The sequence below is a fragment of the Rousettus aegyptiacus genome, unplaced genomic scaffold (genome assembly GCF_014176215.1).
Source record: "Rousettus aegyptiacus isolate mRouAeg1 unplaced genomic scaffold, mRouAeg1.p scaffold_m13_p_17, whole genome shotgun sequence".
NCBI lineage: Eukaryota > Metazoa > Chordata > Mammalia > Chiroptera > Pteropodidae > Rousettus > Rousettus aegyptiacus.
Genome location: NW_023416292.1, coordinates 31,278,094 through 31,298,647, shown reverse-complemented (window position 1 = coordinate 31,298,647; position 20,554 = coordinate 31,278,094). Strand labels below are relative to the sequence as shown.

The 20,554-nt window shown below is 40.4% G+C and overlaps 1 long non-coding RNA gene across 2 annotated transcripts in view; it reads left to right on the top strand.

The window, feature by feature from the left end:
• Window positions 1–10,889: 10,889 nt before the first annotated feature.
• Window positions 10,890–20,554, top strand: part of LOC107499832 — a 35,168-nt gene continuing 25,503 nt past the window's right edge. For both annotated transcript variants that reach the window (XR_004955256.1, XR_004955255.1), the window contains exons 1-2: window positions 10,890–10,978; window positions 11,974–12,052. This is a non-coding gene — a long non-coding RNA (uncharacterized LOC107499832). The remainder of the gene's footprint in view (window positions 10,979–11,973; window positions 12,053–20,554) is intronic.

The window sequence follows — 20,554 nt, the reverse complement described above, 5'->3', positions numbered from 1 at the left end:
AGTTTGACACATTATAAGTACTCAGTATATTTATGGCAAGTGACTTCCTGTGCATAGAGGCACCCAAGATATTTGTAAACAGAAACACTTCCACCTAAAGACCAACGTGATTTCCGTTGTACCAGTTTTTTCTCCCATAAAAGTGAGGATGATAATCTTGCCCTACTCGCGTCACGGGCTGGTTATGAGACTCACAGTATGTGAAAGTATGCACCATACGAATAAAATTATTGTGGAATATAAGGAGGACTATTAAATAATGCCGTTAAGTCAATGGGGAGGTGGTAAGCAGTGATTTATAAAGCTGGGCTTTCTAGCTCTATCATATGCTAGCTGTGTGAATTTAAGTGCGTTACTTTGCCTTTCTGGACCTCAGCTTCATTCTGTAAAATGGGTGTAGTAAAAGTAAGTTATGTAGTTATGTTATGTCATGTTTTTTCCAAAGATGAACAGGATAATCTGTGTAAAGCGCTTAAACTAATGCCTAGAACTCATGCTCAATAAGTGCTGGCTATTAATATTATTAATATTATTAATAACTTTATTATCATTCAACGTAAATGCATATTGAGAGCCAGAAAGATAAATGAAATTACATGAAATATAAATATCCAGTGTATTCACCCAGATTGTGTGTGTATGTGTGTATGCCTAGACACACAGTCATAGTCCCAAACATGGATTTATACTCACACACATGCATTCTCTCATACATTATGCATATTTGCTCATTTTATCTTCACCATAAGCCTATGAGGCAGTCGCTGCTGTTGTCTCAATTTTGCATACAAGGAAACTGAGGCACAGAGAAGATGTTTATCTATTCAAAGTCACATAGCTAATAAATTACGGGGCCCAGGTTTAGACACAGGTGGTCTAAATTCAGAAACTGCGACCACTCTGCACTGCTGCCTCTGTGGTCATGGCCTGCTACGCAGGAGCGCTCACGTGGAAGAATTAGTCACCAAATGAAACACATGCTCTGAGGGAGAAGTATACATAGACACAAAGCACATGTAAATTGCCAACTGTTGCATTCAGAGGTGGTCGGTGAGAGTCAACACAGTTTTAAATACTGTGTATCTAGCATTTTTCCAGATGCCGTTGGATGACAAAAACTATATAATTATTTATTAATTCTACTAGACAGCTGTTTTCAATCTATTTTCTTAAACGTACCCCATCAGTAAAAAATTTGAGCATACGTATCCAGTGCGTGTATGTTTATTATCAACCTTTATACATCTGCTATCACACTTGTATATTTTATAATTATAAAACATACACAAAAATATTTTTAAATGACAAACAAAATTTATTTATAAAATAATTTTATTAACACAAAAAATCTGCTAATAGCACTAGGTATTATTGATAATATAGTTTTTGAGAGCAGTAATCTTAATTTTATTATAGTCATCGCTTGACCTTTTGTGATAATTTGATGGTCTGGTCTTATGCTCAACTTATGAAGAATCTAGTTTTCATGGCTAATGTAGCAGAAAAAATGTAATGCAAAATTACAAAGGTTCAAATAGAAGTTCATCGTCAATTGTGTTAACTAAACTATGATTCTCATTTTTCTGTGTTACCTACAAAAGACGTAAGATTTTGTTCAAATCTAGTGAGCAAAATCTAATGTGAAAAGTTAATCTTTGTAACAAATGAGTTCAAAACCCCTAACCTATTTGTACGGATCTCTTTTTAACAGTTTAGAAATTTTTTATTTCCAAGTGTTTTGTTTTACATGTTCAGATAAATTTTAATATGTGGCATATTTCCATTATTTGGAGCAGCAAAAAGCAAATAACAATAGAAAAATTTACAAATATCTCATTTCAGAATGCCTTCTTCATAGCACAAATTTTGTTTTAAAAAATAACCTTTTAACTCTTTTAAAAATATGTACTTTATTTAAAAAGACACATTGAGTATGTATTCATTATTATTATTTTTAATCTACTGGTAACATACTATAGACAGCCCTTCGTCATCAAAGAAAAAAAATTTGGAACATTTATCTTAAAGTTGAACAACTCTTAAAGTGCTTTGTCACTTACTAACCGGAATATCCCTTTGTAGGACAAAAATTTCATGGTCTCTTCCAGTTTTTTTGTTGCAAAGATTCAGCTATATTTTAAAGAACTCAATTTCTAGAACTAACTGCATGAGTACATATTGTACACTTCTGCTTTAATTTCTTTATGAAAAAATTCTTGCATAGGAATTATGTAGTGAATACTTTATGTTTATGATGGTCTCTCTAGCCCCAAACTCTATATTAATTTGAGTTAAATAAGCCATTTCCTTAGTGATTAGACCTCCACAATTTTCCATAATGTCATTCTTTAAAGACCATTAAAGACCATTAAAGACCATTTTAGTTGTGAGTATATCTTCTCCCAAACATTTTACTTTTGACACCTCCTTAAGAAAAGAAGTTCTTCTGCAACAGAATGTATTAATCACCCCAAATTAAAACATATTAGAAATAGATGTTGCTCTCTTATCCAACTAAATAGCAAAATTTTATCACTACATAAATTGGTCTAATACTAGTTTCTTCAAATCTTCAGCACTGCTTCTCAGGTGTTTGTCAACAGAATTCTGCAACATGGGAATCCATTTCAGTTTGTCACCTTGTTGGTCTCTGGGTACTATTTCAGCTATTTCCCCAAGAGCATTTGCCTTTTTGCTATAAAATAAGCAAAACCTCAAAAAAGACTTCTAAACATTTATCACTATATTTAGTGAAATGTACAAAAGTACTACATTGAGTATTACATAATTTTAAACATCACTAAAAATCGTAACAGATTTGCTTTCGCGTTTTGGATACTTTTAAAAATCAGTTCATTGAACTATAATTTATATAAAGTAAAATTCGCTCTTTAGAGATGTTCAGTTCTATGAAGTTGACAAATGCGTACATTCATGTCACTGACATGATCAAAATATGGAACATTTCCACCACCCTACAAAGTTCCCTGTACCCCTTAGTAGCCAATCCCTTTATTTATACCCAACTCAGACAACCACTAATCTAATTGCTGTTCCTACAGTTTTGCCTTTTCCAAAATGCCATAAAAATGGAATCATACAGTATGTGGACTTTTGAGTCTGACTTTTTAACATAAAGCTTTTGAAATTCATCCATACTGTTTCATGTATCAGTAGTTCATCCCTTTTTTTTTTTTTTTTTTTTTTTTTTTGTTACTGAGTAAGTAGTTCATTGTATGGATATAGCATAAATCCATTCACAAACTAATAGCCATTTGGGTTGTTCCCAGGTGAACACTAAGAATCCGGGTAATAAACCTGGTATAATTATACACACGCAGGTATTTACAAGGGCACTCGTATACAGTTCTCCTGGATAAATAACTGGAGGGGAGATTGTTGAGATGTACGGCGAGTATTTGTATAACTTTATTTAAAAACCATTGAACTGTTTTACAAAGTAGTTACACCATTTTGCGTTTTCACCAACAATGCTCAAGTCGTTCCATGTGTTCATAGGAATTTATTATTACTAACTTTTAAAAAAAGCACTTTAAGCCATTAGTGGTGGATCTTGGGCAGGAGTTTTCTTCTCCTCCCCCAGTGGTAGGAAACCTCTGCTTGATTTTCCTTTAGGATCTTAGGCCCAAGATGGCTTTGCGGACCTCTCCCAGAGAGAGTTTTTTCTTATGTCCGTCCTTCCTCCACAAGGCATCTTTTTCCCGTGCCTCAGGCAACAGTCTTTGCTGCCCCTCCAGCAGGAGCCTAAAGCTTTGGCTTCAAGGTGAAGTGCATGGTGTTTTGAGCCTGACCCCCGCGCCTGCCAGCCCCCTCCTGTGCACCTGCTCCATCCCTGGTCCTTCCGGAGAGCACTCAGTAGAGATCCAAGGATAAGAGCTTGCGAAGGAGTGCGAACTCCCCTTGGTCGTGCCCTCGCTGTTGAGAATGGCACACCAGCGACGCTGGGCTTTCAGCAGTTCCTTAAATCGTCGCTGTTTTCTCTTCCCGACATGCTTCGCGCCTGCACTTCTTTCACATACGCTTGGCTGAGGGCGAGAGAGTTTGTGCCCTCCGCCTCTCCTGGGAAGGCTTGTCTGTCTCTGGAACTCGGGTTGTTCCACTGCCTTGTGACCTCGGCCCTCTGATAGGTTCAATAAAAGTTGCCGTTTTGTTTTGTATCTGGATTTTTCTCATCGTTAGGATGAGAATGACATTCTTCGCAGCTTTCTACATCCTAAGCAAGAGTGAGCTCCATAATCAATGTTTAAAATTCTTGGTTATTATGATGGCATTGAGCTATCATTGGCTATATATCTCAAGGTAAAAGATGCACTTAGATTGAGTTTCATTGCTAATTAATTAACATTCCTGACCACTTACAGTTTTTGGAGAAGTTCTTATTGGCTCTATTTAGATGAACCTTTTTAAAAATTGAAATGTAGCTGATGAAGTGTTCATATTAGCAACAGAGCGACAGCTGCCACTTTCTTGCTTGCTGATGCCGGCATTATCAGTATCATGCTTAATTTATGGCATCTTTAAGTGAATTATTTTTAAGCCACTTGTCTCTTTGTGAGGGTTAATTTTCTTAAAGCTGGGTAATATAATTGCAAATCCTCTTAACCAAGCACATTCAAACTGCAGTACATCACAGGACACTGAAAGTAATGAAATGGCAGAGGTCTCCACTGTCAACCCCTATATGTCTGAGAACTCCCACTCTGCCCTTTAATTCCACGCGTGACATATGACCGTATGACATACACAGCGACTGAGGGAACCAGGATCGATCCACATATTACATACGTATTAGTAAAGGTTAATTTCTTTCTTTAGATAAAAGTTCCCTAGGATATTAGAAAAGAAATTAGAAATATTAAAAACTCTAACGTTTTCTCCCTAGACTTCAATATATCTTCTCCTGTACTCCCTGGCTTGTACATCCCCGCTTAAGAGACTCTGCATTAGACTCTGAGTTCCTTGAGGGTAGACCTTGTATCTCAATCGCTGTTTGTTTCCTCGCAATGCCTGATACAAGCCTGACGTTGTGTACTTAAGCAACACACACGTACTTGTTGAGTTAAGTAAACACATAGCGTCTGACTTCAGGAAGCCATGCCTTTCATCAAATGGAGTGGGTCAGTTATGACAGCTATGTGAAAAAACATAGAAACCTAGCTGAGATACCGTATGTTAACTAAATGGTACCATGCTGATGACAACATCCATTCGATTTTAGAGAAGGGGAGTTAAATACGAATTAAGGGACTCTTGGGAAGAGGTCCTTGGAGAAGAGGTCCGTGCACCTGGGCTGAGCCTTAACATTGGGGAGCATCGCAAGTCATAGGTAAAGTGGCCTTTTCCACGAGAAACAGCGACACAGGCCAAGTGGAGCGTGGGCAGGGTCTGGGTGGCACGTGATCGTAAGGGCTTGGAGCGGGGGCCCCTGCAGTTGGACCACACCGGCCACATGGCAGTGGGGAAAGGGTAGGCGGCTGAGGAGTTTGTTCGGGCAGAGGCGCCCTCGTCAGCTATAAGTGTGATTGCTCTTTCTAACGCCTTCTACCTGGCTCAGTAGACGCCAAGGCACTGGGGTAGCCACAGAATCACAGGCGCCAAAGTGGGATGGATGTCGCCATGACCCCTCCTCCCTGCACATTGCCTCCCTCACGCACAGATTCGTCCTTGCTTGTCGGATTTAGCTTTGAAAACAAATTTACTCAGTGATTAAAATGAAGCAAGTGCTATCCAAGTCTTCGGAGTTAAAGAAGATGTAATTCCTGCCCTTAGGAACTTCGTCTCATGAGAGAGACAGACGCATAAAGGGAAGATTTAAACATCAGGTACCAAGCACCAAGACAGGGTTTGCACAGCACGTTTCAGGAGACCAGAGGAGTGACAGCAAATCCATTTCTGGGCGAAGGGGAGAAGGGGAAGAATGCGTGGGAGACAGTTTCTTAGAGAAAAGAACAGCAAAGCTGAGTCTCAAAGTTGGGTAGGCTTTATGTGGATAACAAGGGAATAAGGGAGCTGTTCCAAGCAGAGGAAAAGCAAATGCTAGACCAAAAAGTGTAAGGCAGGTAGTAGAGAGCGATTCATCTAGAGAGTTAAGCAGAGACCTGATCATTGTGGGTCTTAAACAACATGTTAAATAGCTTAGAGAGAGATTAAGAGGGGACAAGGTCTGAATTAAATTACATCAGTGTTGATAGCACAAAAGCAAACTGGAGGAAGCTCTACTCATCTCAGGACCACAAGGACTCGAGTCGGGGTAGGGAAGAGGGAGGAGAAACAGGATGCGTCAGTGGCGATGGCAGGACTTGACTGAGTAGATATGAAACCACAGATGGACCTGAAGTCTCTACCTGAAACAGGCTGGAAAGCATCAAAAGGAGGACAGACTTAGAGACAGGCAATCGTTTGCCTTTAAACATAACGAGTTTGAGGGACCAGTGGCAGACTAGCGCCAGCCGCTGTGCAGCGTGCAAGGGACTTCCCGGCGGCCCACGCCTCGCCTCTCGGCCTGCTCTGTCCTTTGTTGTCGGCACTGTTCTGCGTGTGGCCTTTCCCCCCGCCGGTCCTTCTCTGTGCCTGGCATGTCCTCAGCCTGGACCCAAGGTGTGCCCGTCACTCCAAGACTGTTGTTGCTTCTTGGCCTTCTCGATGGACAGAGCTAGAAAATGTCGATGAGGATACACTCGTGTATTCCTGTACTTCTACATCTATTTCTGTATTTCTGTATCTCTATACATTAAAAGCTAATACTTCCCATTCCGATCCAACACCACAGGGGTCATTCCAACCTCCTACCATCCCTATTTGTAACTCCTTTCTCTGATAGTGAGAAATTTGGCTCATATTATGCACTACAAAGTTACTTATCTGCTCAGCCTTATAATACATATAATATGGTTTCAAAATTGCTAAACCATATCCTTGTAAAAATAACTTCCTGACTACAGTATTTGTGTAGAGTTCTTTCTGTCTTTGGCCGCATAGTATCTGCGAAGGCCAGTTTTATGTCTCCACCCGGCCAAGCTATAGCCCTCAGTTATTCAAGCAATGAAACGCATCGACGGTGTTTTGTGGATGTGATCCAAGTCCATTATGGGCTGACTGTAAGGAAGGGACATTGCCATAGGTAATCTTGGCGGACCTGACGCATTCATTTGAAAGGCCTTCAGAATGGAGCTGAGGAGTCCCCGAAGGAGGAATTCCACCTGCGTCATATTCAGCCTGTGCCCCTCCAAGCCCCCCCCACAGCTGGACACCCCCCACACACTCCCCCCAACATCCTGCACCCCACCCCACCCTCTGACAGCGTGCCCTGTGGCTTTCAGATGTGCCTTGTCGGCCCCCACGCTCCCACGAGCCAGCTCCTTGCAACAAGTCTCTTAATATACTGTACATGTCCCCCTGGTCCTGTGTCTCTGATTGAACTCTGACTGATTCATTCTTCTATCAAAATGTTTTTCGAATTCACTTCATCAGTGTTTGCCTAACCCCCTCCGTGTGGTTATGCTCTTCATTTATAATTCAGGTAATTTGTATAATTTAGGTAATTTTTGTGTGTGGGGTGGGGGAGGTGGTGTTCCAGTTTGCATTCCCCCCACATTCCAGTTGACATTAATTATTTATTTAATTTTTAGTCCGTTAAAAAAAAATATGGTTTCGAAAGTCAGAACTGGACCAAAATGCATGCTCCGGAAAGTCGTTCTCCCTCCATCCTCTCTCCATCACCTCCATTCTCCTGCTCTAGCCTCACTCTTGCCATCCACGTCCTGTGAGTAACCAGTCTCAGTCGCTCGTGGCGTATACCTCCTCCCTTTCTTTCGGCATACTTAAGCAGATGTATGTGCATTTTCTTCTTTTCCTTATTTCTTACATAGAAGAGCATATTGTAGATTTTTGTTTGTTTTTTTGCCCTTTTTTTTTTTTGCCTTAACAGCTAGTCTACTCCAGTTCATAGAGCTCCTCTGCATTCTTTTCTATGATTACATGGCGTAATGTCCTCCACTGTGTAATGTCCTACAGTTTATAGAATATTGTTCCGCAATGTATGGGCATTTAGGTTGTTTCTTATACCTTATGACGATAAACAATACTTGTGCCTATATCTTAAGCAGTGTACCGTGAGAGCACCCCACAAGCATGTTGGGGGCTGGATTTCAGGGAGCAGAAAGAGTGAATTATCAAAAAACTGGGGTCAGCAGAGCAGATTTCACCAACCTTACAATTTTCCCCTGCAATTATCTCCTTTCATGTTCTCAGGACAAGTCTCAGTAAAGTGTTGCACATTCATTTGGACTTAACCTATATTCTACATGTTAACGTTTTCCCTCAGGGGGGAAAAAATGGTTTCTCCAGTATTTCCCGGTAATGGCGAAGGTAGGAGTACATTCCTTGGGCTCAGCAGATACTGGGAAGAGGTGACTTGAAAGCTGGTGAGACACCATGAGAGCGTTTTGCACTGGAATATCCAGACCTCCACAAGGACTCAATCTGATTTCTTATGACAAAATTCTAATGCTGGTCCTCAGTGAATCGCGATGAAAATTTATAGTACTTGAGATTTTATCAGGCGATTGCTCACTTAGTTTATCTCATCTGTTAACATTTTCGGGTCCCGGGGCATGACGAGGACCTGTTTACTCATAAGACTTTTGCTGGAGTACCTGCATGCATTAATCAGTTATTGAAATAGGTGTGTGTCTCATAACTGAAAAGTAAATACTTTTCTGTTCTCTTTTGCATATGGTCTCGAGCTGTTGCTGTAGCAGCGAGGCGTTGTTCAAGAAGGTAAGAGCACCCTCCTCTCACGAACACTCTTGTTTGCTAGGTTGCTGGGATTACGGGTGATTTTTTTTTTTAATCCTTTCAAAAATGTTCTTTAATGTTGACATAAAATTTTTTGAAAAACAAGAATTTTTTAAAAGGTTACAAAAAGGTCTTTTCCAAGAGGAAAAACGAAATATTTTGGAGAGTTCCTAGCATGAGGACATAGACACGACAAAACAAACGGATCCAGAAATGCCAAATTTGACGATCTGAACCTATTAGAAGATGGCCAAATAGCTAACTTCTGTGAATAATCAAGATGATAAAAGTTGTTATATAGCTAAAACTTACACATAATTAATAAAATACTGCATTTTTTAAATCCAGATGTTCTGGTAGGGAACAGATAAGGTCTTAAAAAAAAAAAAAAGGCTTAAGGGGCATTTCAAAGCCATTATTCATATCAACATAATGTTGTACCTGAAAAAAGTATTAATATCCCATCTTGGCCATCGGATTTGACCTTGTTTGTGTCTCATCTCTGCAAGGCTGTGAGTGACTAGGGTTAATCTAATAAACTGATCTCTATTAAGGTGATTGTGGCTGGTAACGCCTCATTACTCTTCCCAGATATCTTTTTTTCATGATGTTTTCAAATTTGAATCTAAAGAAGTCTGTGAATTTCAGTAAGTGGAGGTTTTACGTAAATGGAGGCTGGCTAAGAAGCTACTTACATTTCCTAGGCTAGGCAGCCCCTACCTTCAGTTCCCCTAGCTCAAGGATTTTTTAATGCATGATTAGTGATGGAGACCTCGGTCCATTGGGACTTTGACAGGTTTAGAGGTTTTGGTAGGCTGAAGAATAGCCCCACCCCCCAAAGGTATCCACATCAAATACCTAAAACCTGTGATCGTTACTTTAAATGGCGAAAGATGTGATTAAGTGTCTTGATTAAGTTAAGAAGTGTATCTGGGTATACCCAGATGGGCCTTAAATGCAATCAAATGTATCCTTATAAGAGCAAAGCAGAGGGAGCTTTGAGAAAGACACGCACAGAGAGGGTCTATGAAGATGGAGTAGAGAGGAAATGTGGCCACAAGCTGAGGAATGCTGACCGCCACCAGAAGCTGAAAAAGGTGAGGACCAGACTCTCCCCTAGAGACTCTGGAAGAGGCGTGGTCTGTTGATACCTTGATTTCAAGTTCTGGCTTGCAGAACTGTGAGAGAACTAATTTCTGTTGTTTAAGCCATAATACAGTTTGTTGATCTTAGGTTCAAATTCTGATTCCAACTGTTAACTCCATGTAATCTTAGACACAGTTTGTTCTATCTCCTCATAGGAGAGCATATGGGTAAGGAATCTAGTATGTAATGTTTGGCACCAAATGATATTTCATAAAATGTTGGGTTTTATGGGAAAAAATAACTCGGGGGTTAAAGCTTAATGTCAATATGTCCAAAATCACAATGAGGCTCTTGGCTTACAAAGACATGCTATATGCAGGTATGAGAAACATGTATATGCTGGTGGGTATGAGGGAATAGGCAAATAAATTGGTGATAGGCCAACTAGAAGGAAGGGAGGTGATAGTGGATAAGAAATTGTGTTGGAGGCGTTGGCCCTGAGAAAGACTATATTTGCCAGGAAGGAGTCCTTGTGATTAACTGGGCTCAAATTTATAATCAGAGAACATGGCAGCTATTGCTGGCAGAAGCTTCTCCTTCACTCTGCATTGCAGGGAAAAGCCACAGACTGAGCTGCCAGCCTCCTGCACTGTGCTCCTGCTGTCTGAGTCCACCCTTATAAAGGAGGTCTTGGAATCATATTTCAACCTCTGGACTGAAACTGGCCAATCCAATTGGAGCTGCACAGACATATCTTTAGTTACGTTTTTATTGACCAATCAGAGCGGCCCCGTAACAACCAATCAGGATACAAGATTCCAACCAATCAGGAGAGTGCTATTTGGACCAATCAAACTGCAAATATGGATTCCTTATTTGCATAAAAATGAACCAATCAGAGACCAGGGCAGGCGCTTTCTCTGTATAAGGGGAGTACACGTTTAGTTTGTTCTGGAGGCTTCTATCTCAAGTTTGCGACCTGTTGACCTGAACAGTCTCTCCATTTTCTGCACCCCGGAAGACGAGGGACTCCTGTTGGCATTGGATTGCTGGCAACAACTATTTGTTGACAGAGGTCAGTGACGGGGCTGTAGACATAATTATAAAGCAGGTGGTCGAAGGTCCTTAGAATTTAATGGGAAAATTCCCTGGTTTCTTCCTGAAGGCCTTAACTTGTAAAATCCACATCCATATGTCAAATTTCATAACTGAAATCTAAACTCTTCATTTGTAGTTTGTCCGCTGAGTGAAAAATTACAGAATGGGTCACAGCGCCGGGAGGATTATGGGTTATATCCGATAAATGGCTATTTATACACGTAATGAGTCGGCTCTGTGGTATTCTCAGAATATAATTTCCTAGCAGAGTTACCATCATCGCATAAAATATGACAACAGGTTTTATAAGGCAGATCTGAAATGAAATTGCAGCCTTGTCTAATGAGCAAGTGAGACCCGGAGGCAGAATGGATTGAACTTCACCACCACCTGTCATGTCCAGTCACAGGCCCTTTGAGTGGAGAAAGGACGAATAACAGAAGTGACAAGGACAGTTCTGATTCTCCCATGGGACCCTGCAATCCACTTGGGAAGAACAGATTCCCATGTTTGCATTATAGACACCACTTTCTTCAATCCCTAGACACTGACACATTTTCTAAAGTGTTGGGTATAAATCATAATCACGTCTCTCCCATTGACTCAGCATCATCTCAGAGATGACATACCTGTATTTCTATTGATCTTCAATGGGCAGGAACTCTGAGCTCTCCTTCACTGCATGCCCTCAGCTCTGTGGTTAATGATTTATGAAAGAAATCAAAATGTCCCAAAGGTGGTCCATACTTGAAGGAACTGCCAGAGTAAATATGTTAAGTGGACCCTTTTTGAAATGAAAATAATCACAGCAGGGTTAATCTCTTTAGTCATCTGAGATTTTGCACCCTCTAATTGTGGGAGGGAGGGGGTTGTTTGTGTGTTGTTTGGGGAGCACACCTGTACTTTCCAAGCTAATTTTTCTTAGTGGATGAGCTGGTCCCTAAGTGAAAGCACAACTTACTCTCTTTACAGCTAGACCCACTTGAATTTCCATGTAGCAAATTCCATTGCTTCAAGGATTTATAACCTGCAGTCTGAACAACTTTGAAAGGTAGGTGTGTAATACTAGGGTACTGAATTTGATTATTTCTCAGTCCTTTTACATCGTCTTATTCTCTTATAGCTGGTCCATTCCACCCATTTTCCCTCCTCTAGTCATTTTAGACATGAAGAATCTTCACCCTATTTACTTAACATATTTGAATATATATTTGATTTATATGATTCCTTATTCCCACCATTCCCTCCTCCAAATAAAAGGCCAGCTGGAACTACACAGGGAGGGTTTAGTAACCACAGGATTAGCCGAAACTCTGCCTCTATTGCTCTAAGCAACATGGTGCTAGGACTTGCCTGGTCCCAGTCACAGCATCTGCTCGGTGGCTTCAATCACTTGTCAGCACCAACCATGAGTGAAATGAGAGATGTTTAAATTCTCTAACCAAATTTCTTTTCTCTGAGTCCTCATCTACCTCTTACTCCCATCAACATCACAGACTAGACCCTTTTTTCCCCTTGCCTACTACTGGCCAGCAGAAAACATCTTGGAATAGATTAAATTGATTGGAATTTGAGACAATTTTGCAATGGAAAGTGGACTCATTGGAATCTAAAAAGTTACCTTTTCACATTACGCGTTTTAATTCTTTTTCAAAAGATTAAATTGCCTTTCTATTGTTAGAGATTATAGTACACAGCCGGAACTCCATAAACTTTTCTTTAGTTTTCAAAATTATAGAGAGTAAAATTACATTTTGGTGTACAAGTCTTTACATTTTTACACATGCATAGATTCTTATAACCAGCCTTCCAGCCAGCACATGGAATAATTGGAATACCCCTCCAAAAAGTCCCTCTGTTGCCTCTTTTAGTTAGACCCACTTCTCACTCAGGACCCCTGGAAACCACCAATCTGCTCTCTATTCCAACACTTTTGCCTTTTCCTGAGTGTGCTATAAATGGACTCATATCATATGTTACCTTTTGATACTGAGATCTGTCACTTAGCATCACGCATTTGACTTCACCTATGTTATTCTGTGTATTCGCACAGTTCATATTTTATTTTTGAGTAGTGGTCCCTTGTATGGATGGATCACAATTTGTTTATCACCCACTGAAGCTGATTTGATTGTTTCTCATGTTTTAGAGATTATGAATACTGCTATAAATATTTATGTATAGATTTTTGTGTGGACAAAAGTTTTTATTTCTCTAGAATAAATACTTAGAAATGGGATTGCTGGGTCATACAGTAAATGTATATTTCACTTTATAAAAAACTTCCAAACAATTTTCCAGAGTGGTTATACCATTTTATATTCTCACCGACAAGGAATGAGGGTCCCTGCTGATCTGCATTCTTACCAACATGTAGGATTGTCATTTAATTTGCATTTCACTAATAAATTATATTTAAGCAACTTTACATCTATGTTATTTTGTTAATCTTAAGCATCTTATTTGCTATCCTTATATCTTCTTTGGTGAGATGCCTGTCAAAATTTTTTGCCCATTTTTAAATGGGTTGTTGGTTTCTAATCATTGAATCTTGAGTTCTTTATATATTCTAGATACAAGTTTTTTTGTTGTATATGTGATCGCAAATACTTCCTCCCAGCTTATGACCTATCTTTTTACAGGATTTGTAACAATACCCTTTGCAGAGTAAAGTGTTTCTTATTCTAAGTCAAATTTAACCATGTTTCCTTTTATAGGTTATCCTTATTTCCTTGTTTCTAAGAACTCTGCCTATGTTCGTTCCTATGTTTTTCCCTTAAGTTTTAGAATTAATTTTACATTTAGTTTTAATTTAATTAGTGTAACATTTTAACTAATTTTACAATTAGTTCTTTGATCTATATTGAGTTAAACTTCATTTATGTTGTGGTACAGTTTAAGTTCCCCTCCATTCTGCTACTGAGTCTCTCTGAATTTTTCAATTCTAAAATTTTCATTTTGTTTTTTATACATCTTCCTTTTTGGCTGAGAACTATCTTTCCATTTATTTTAAAAACATTTACCTTTACTCCCTGAAGCGTGATTTTAATAACTAACTTAAAGTCTTTGTCTGACAAGTCTAATACTTAAGTCATCTCAATGTTGGCTTCTGTTGATTGCATTTTCCCTTGAGAGTTGTTCAGGTTTTCTTGGTCTTCGGTATGTTGAGTAATTTTAGGTTGCATCTTAGATATTCTTAATACCAGGCCATGAACTGCAGGGTCCTACTTAAATCTTCTAGAAAGTATTAACTTTTTTTTTTTAACCAGGTAGGCGACCTGGTTAGGTTCAGACTGCACAACCTGGTCTGTTTTCTGTGGGCTGTGATGCAACTTCAGTTTAGTCTTCAAAGCATTTACAGTGCTGTTCTGGTCCATCCTACCTGTAGCCCACCCAGCTGCCAGTCTGAAAACCAAGCTAGTGTCACTCATGCTCAGCTCAAAGACGAGCCCGGAGCTTCACAGGCAATTTCAAAGGATCTCCTTTTCCAGCTCCCTCTTCATGATTCTGCTCCCCACTTTGTTCAGGGTTTCCCCTTCCTGGTGTTCCGGAACAACAGTTGTTGTTGTTAGGAAAGATATAGCTGAGAGTAGTTGTTTGATCATGCTCAGAACCAAAAATTCATATAAATTTCTATGAATGAATGGGGAAAAGGAAGCTCAGTATCTCATTTTATGAACTCATTTTCTATTTCCAGGTTTATGTACACTTAAAGATTTTAGCCTTTCTTCATGTCTCTTAAGAATAAAAGTATTCTTTAAAATTTAGGATCCAGAGATAGTAATTTTTTTTTTTAATTTAAATGGTCAATATCGCACCCCCAGGGTAGCCATTTGGCTCACATAGATGAGAATGAAAGGTAAGCACATGGCTTTCAAGTGTCGACTCAGCTACTCTCTGGCTGTGTGACTGTGGAAAAGTTCTTTAGTGTCCCAGAGCTTCCTTCATTAAAGGAGTAGCTAGGACTAGATGATCTGTGAGTCCTCCGGCCTTCGCGTTCTACCGCTCCGGCCCTTGGTGAGCCCGATGTTACCACGACCTCCTTTCTCCGGTCTGCGATGCTCATTTCCTCTTGTATAGGATTCACCCCGAACCTACAAGATTTGCCCTATGCTCTAGTTCTCTGAACCCTGATCGGCCGGAGGAGACGAGAATGAGGATGGGATTGAGCCAAAGCAAAGTATGAAACAGGCTTTATTAGGGTCTGCGGGCGAGGTTCACTGGTCCTGAGGGAAGGGGCCAGAGAAGTCGCGCGTGCCTGGGGTATAGGCGCGGTTTTTAAAGGTTTTGGTGCAGGATGTCGGTGGGGTTACAGGGCAGGGACTTCTGTTTGGCTGATCTCGCTGCCGGGGAAGTCTCTGCTGTAACTTTGGTCATGAGCCGTCGGCTGTCTTAGGTACTGAGCCACCTTCCCGCTGGCGTAATGGCACCCGTGAGCAACCGAACAGACCCAACGTCAAGGGCCCGCCATGCAACCCTTGATTCTCTCTTCTTGTTTGAACTGTAAACTCCAGCCCTTCTTCTGCGAAGACTCTTGACGTTCATTTTCTTCGCGGATTTAGTAATGACAAAGGAGGGTTTAGGCTCAGCAGTCTTGTGCAGTCACACCCACAACTCATGGATCAAGGTCACCATGAGGTCGAATGTCAGAGACCATACTCCCGAAGCTTTACATTTTGCAGGACTCTACCACACATTTTGGATGATTTTTTCTTGAAACGTTTGGCAGAGAACAGCCTGAAATCAACAGAGCACGTCCCCCTAGGTGCCCTCGGATTGCTAAGCCATCCGTTGGCCGGAATTCTTCAGTACCATCCTTATTGGCATCCCGCCCAATGGTTCTCAACTGCGGGATTTCAACACACTGGTGTTCCAGAGTCAGTTGCGATTTTTTCTGGTGGCCGCTTGTTACTATCCATATTTTAAAACCAAGCTGTGCGTCTGATAGGTTTTCTTTTTATTTTTTTAAACTGGCATTTACGATTAGGTATAAATTCAGATTATCTATACCAGCCTGAAAGTATTCACTGAATATTAGCCCCACAGGTTGGAAATGGGATTTATTTGAAAATAAACTGCCTCTATGATCTCATAAGGTTTAGAAATATTGGGCTAAGCAGTATTTATATTTTCTGTAGGAGTTAACCCTGTATATAGGTCATGTGTTTTATGACTCTCCGAGGGTACTAGACAGTATTCCACTGCTTCAACATTTACTTAAACGCAGTGCCGTTTGAAAAGGACATGTGGAAGGATTTGTGTTCACAGAGACTCTCTTTGGCAAATGGTAGTCTTGCCTCTTCCTCTTTCCTATTAGCAGAATACAGCAGGGAACTCTACCCTCCAGGGTTAAGTTACCGAAGGTCATTGTTGTCCTTCCATGTAAACTCTCACCCTCTCTGGACTCCATCCAGAGAGTCCCACCAAAGGCTCTTTTGTCAAAGGATCTTGTCAATCTCGAGATAAAGACCAATGTTCTCAATAAGACCCACCGCATGCATTTGCGTTATGCCATTCTTCTCCTCTGTCCCCACACTCTAGCCAACGTTCTGTTTTAGTTTTTAAAACTCATGATTCTAGGGCATCTGCGGTCACCACGAGACTGTGAGTGTAATTGACCAAGGGCCCCCAGCTTCTGTGTTCCGTTGCCCGTCGCGGAGCTGCACCAAGGCCACACTACCCGCTGCTCTCCGGGACGGTGCTCCCAGCCAGTGACCGAATGTGGCAGAGGCACTCACTCAGGCAGCCCCATTCCTGGGAGACACGGGGCTCCTCTGAAAGCCGACATCGGCCCAAGGACACCTGGGTGACCTTGCCAAATCCTCCTCGGCCCTCACAGCAATCTAGTTCCCTTCCAACCAGCCTTCCTTTCCTCCTCCCTCAGTCAGGGTCAGACCGACGGCCCTCCCAGCCTTCTCTCCCATCTTCTGTCTCAGCATTTCTCCTAAGACAACATTTCCACATTCAGTCCAAGCTTGGCATTTTCTCAGAGGACCCGGTCAAATGCAACACTCACACTGTTGCATATAACTGAGAAATTTGTTTTGACTGCTGTATAATGTTTAGTTATACGAATACACCAAGAGACTGGATAAATACATTGTGGCATATTCATATACTTGCACGTTCAGGTCGTTTCCAGAGTTTACTGTTGTGAAGAGTGATGCTATAAACCTTGCATATGTTCAGCAATTTGTGTTGGATATATATCTAGAAATGACATTGCTAGGTCATGGGGTCGGTGTGCGGCTAACGTTTAAGATAATGCCAAATTGCTTTCCAAAGAGTTTGTACCCATTGACACCCCTACCAGCAAAACATAGAAGATTCTGAGGATTCATATCCTCACCAGTACTTAGTATAGTCGGAATTCTGAATTTTGGCTGATTAAATGAATTTAAAGCATATCTCATTGGAGACTTTATTGGCATTTCCCTCAGGCTGAATATCTTTTTATGTTTATTTTCTCTTTTGTAAACTGCGTATTTATGTCTTTACCCCTTCCTTTTTGGTGACAGGCACAGAACCAGTTTCTGGGGTGGGCAGGAGTCCTAAACTAGTAATTCTAGCTTTCTCTTGGGACAAGATTCAGTAAATGTGTATATTCTCTTCCAGTATTTTCCTTCGTATATCTGTGTGTGTTGTTTTATTGTATAATAAAATCATAAAATATTAAGTTTTATATCTTTTTAGTTAACACGTTTTGGGGCATCTTTGAAGTCTTCAAATTTTTTTAAAAAACCGACTTTTGAAGCCTGCAAACCATTCCATCATTTTGATATATAACAATTTATTCAATCAGTTACACATCATTAGTCACTTAGTTTTCTTTTCTGGTTAAACATCTTCGTATATAAAAACGTGTTTATGCATCCGACTGTTTTCAAATAGATTCACGCATGTGGAATTCTTAATCAAAGCATAAGAGCATTTTAATGATTTGGGACATAAAATCGTCTAACCACTTTCCAGAAAGGCTGCCCCACTTCTGCTCCCGCCACAGAGGGGAAGAAAATGTTGATCTTACCAAATTTTGAGTGTTGTCATTTTTCAAACTTTTTATTATTTCGATACATTTTAAAATGGTATCTCAGGATTGTTTTGTTTCAATACTTCTGAGGTTGACTTTTAAAAAAGTTTATTAGTCCTTCATATTGTCCTTTGCTACTTTTGAAGTTGTAATCATAACATTCCTCTTTACTTCTTTAGTTAAGCATATAAGTCCTTTCTCTGAAGTATTTGAACCAAATGCTTTCGGCTGCAAGTACTTTGATATACGGTTTTTAAATCGTAAAGGAACCTGTTCCTCTATTCCTACTCCCTCCATTAGTTATCGGTGCAGAAAATTCTTTCCCACCCAGAGTTCCGAAAAGTATTTATCTCAATATTTTCAAATCTTGGTTTCATTTAAAATGTTCTCTTTTATCCATCTGGATTTATTTTGATATATAGTGTATGAGGCAATATGGTTTTTGTTTGCAAACAGCCAGATTTTTCAGCAGATTTGGATGGACTGAGTCTTGGTGTTCAACTGGGCCAAAAGGGAGTGGATGTAATGACAGAATTTGGTGCCGGAGGGATGTGAACAGCTGGGGTGTCCAGAACCCTGACGGATTGTTGGGTGAGCAGGAAAGGAAAATGGGGAACGCGACCATTCGGGACTAACCGTGCAGGGCGCTACGTTGTCCCATCTTTTCTCTTCTTCCATGAGTGAGGGGTCTCCGTTCCCCGCAGTGAACTGTCCCGCGGGCACGTCAAGAGCTGAGCCGTTTCGTTCACACCAGGACCTCAGTCAGGCCCCGGGAAATGGGACACCCTCAGGCGAGCCGACGAGAAAGCCCAGAAGAGGCAGGGAGATGCGCTTCTCCGGTGGGCGGGGTCCGCGGGAGGCCTGGGCACAGCTGGGCTGGGCGCGCTGCTCCCGTGTTCTCACGGCACCGTCTCTGCGCGTGTCCCTGGCACTCCGCGGACGACGTCGCGATGTGATTTCTCTTTGCATCGCTTTCTTCCCCCCTTTCCTGCTCCTAGCTTTAAAAAAACCAAAATAGCGGTTTAGGGAGGTATAATAACATGGAGTAAAATGCGTGAATCAAGTGTACTATTCGATGAGTTTGGATAAATGTAAAAACCAACTTAACACCCCAAATTAGACATAAAACGCCTCCATTATACTAGAAAGTTCCTTTGTACCCCTTTCTAGTCGTCATCGGTCTCCATCCCGAGGCAACCATTATTCTGATTTCTGTCCCCACAGACTAGTTTTGTCTGTTCTTGAACTCGACATTACTGGAAACTTTAGGGACGTATTCCTTTGTGTTTGGCTTCTTTCAGTCTGCTACAGGATATTTCGGAGATTCATCCATGTTGGCTCAGGTATCCCTAGTACGTTTCTTTTTGTTGCTGAGTAGTTCCTGCTGCACCGTCTGTTAAAGATTCCTCCCCTTCTCCCTTCTCCCTGCTCCTCCTCCCCCTCCGCCCTCCTCCCCCTCCGCCCTCCTCATTGATTTGCCTTGGCAACTTTGACAAAGGTCATTAGATGGTAATCATGGGTTTTTTCCTGTTGTGTTGATCTATTTGTCTATCTTTACACCAATAACACACTGTCTTAGACATTGACAAGATAATACTGACATTTATATGGAAATGTAAATGACCAAAACAGCCTTTTAAAAAATACTGTAAAGCTTTATAGTGAGACTTGAAATCAGGCTGTGTAAGTCCTCCAACTATTTTATTTTCATGAATTTGTCAATTTCTACAAAAACCTTGCTGGGAATTTGATTGGAATTGTATTTATCCATAGATCAATTTTGTGAGAATGAACATCTTTGCAATATTGATTCTACCACCCCATAGCTCTCTCCATTTATTAGGTCTTTTGTAATTCCTCTCAGCAATATTTTATAGTTTTAAGTGTAGAGGTCTTGTACACCTTTAAAAAATACTTGTAGGTATTTCATAATATCGAGTGTATTGTATTTTAATACCTTTTGCCTTTGAATATCTTTTTCTAATTGTTGATAGTATATAGGAATATTGTTTTTTATACTGAACTTATATCCTGAAACTTTGCTGATTTACCTACTAGATTTAGTAGGATTCGAAGGGTAGACGCCTTTGAATTTTCGATGTGCAAAATCATGTCATTGTCAATAAAAATAATTTTACTTCTTTCCCTGTCTTTATGACTTTTCTTTTTCTGCCTAATGGAAAGACTTCACATGCAGTATTGAAATAGAAGAGACCAGAGTAGACATTCTTACCTCGTTTCTGACGTAGAGGGAAAGTGTTTATACCCTATCAATTACGGTATTAGGTGTAGAGTTTTTATTGATGCCTTGTATCAGATTGAGGAAGTTTTGTTCTATTCCTGGTTTGCCTAGGAGTTTCATCATGAACTGCTGTTGATGTTTGTCAAATTCTTTTCCTGAATCTACTGAGATTTTATATAATTTTTCTCCTTTATTCTGTTAATAGAAGGAATTATATTGATTGTTTTTAATCAATTATATTGATTATTTTAACCAAGCCTGCATTTATTTGTGATAAACTC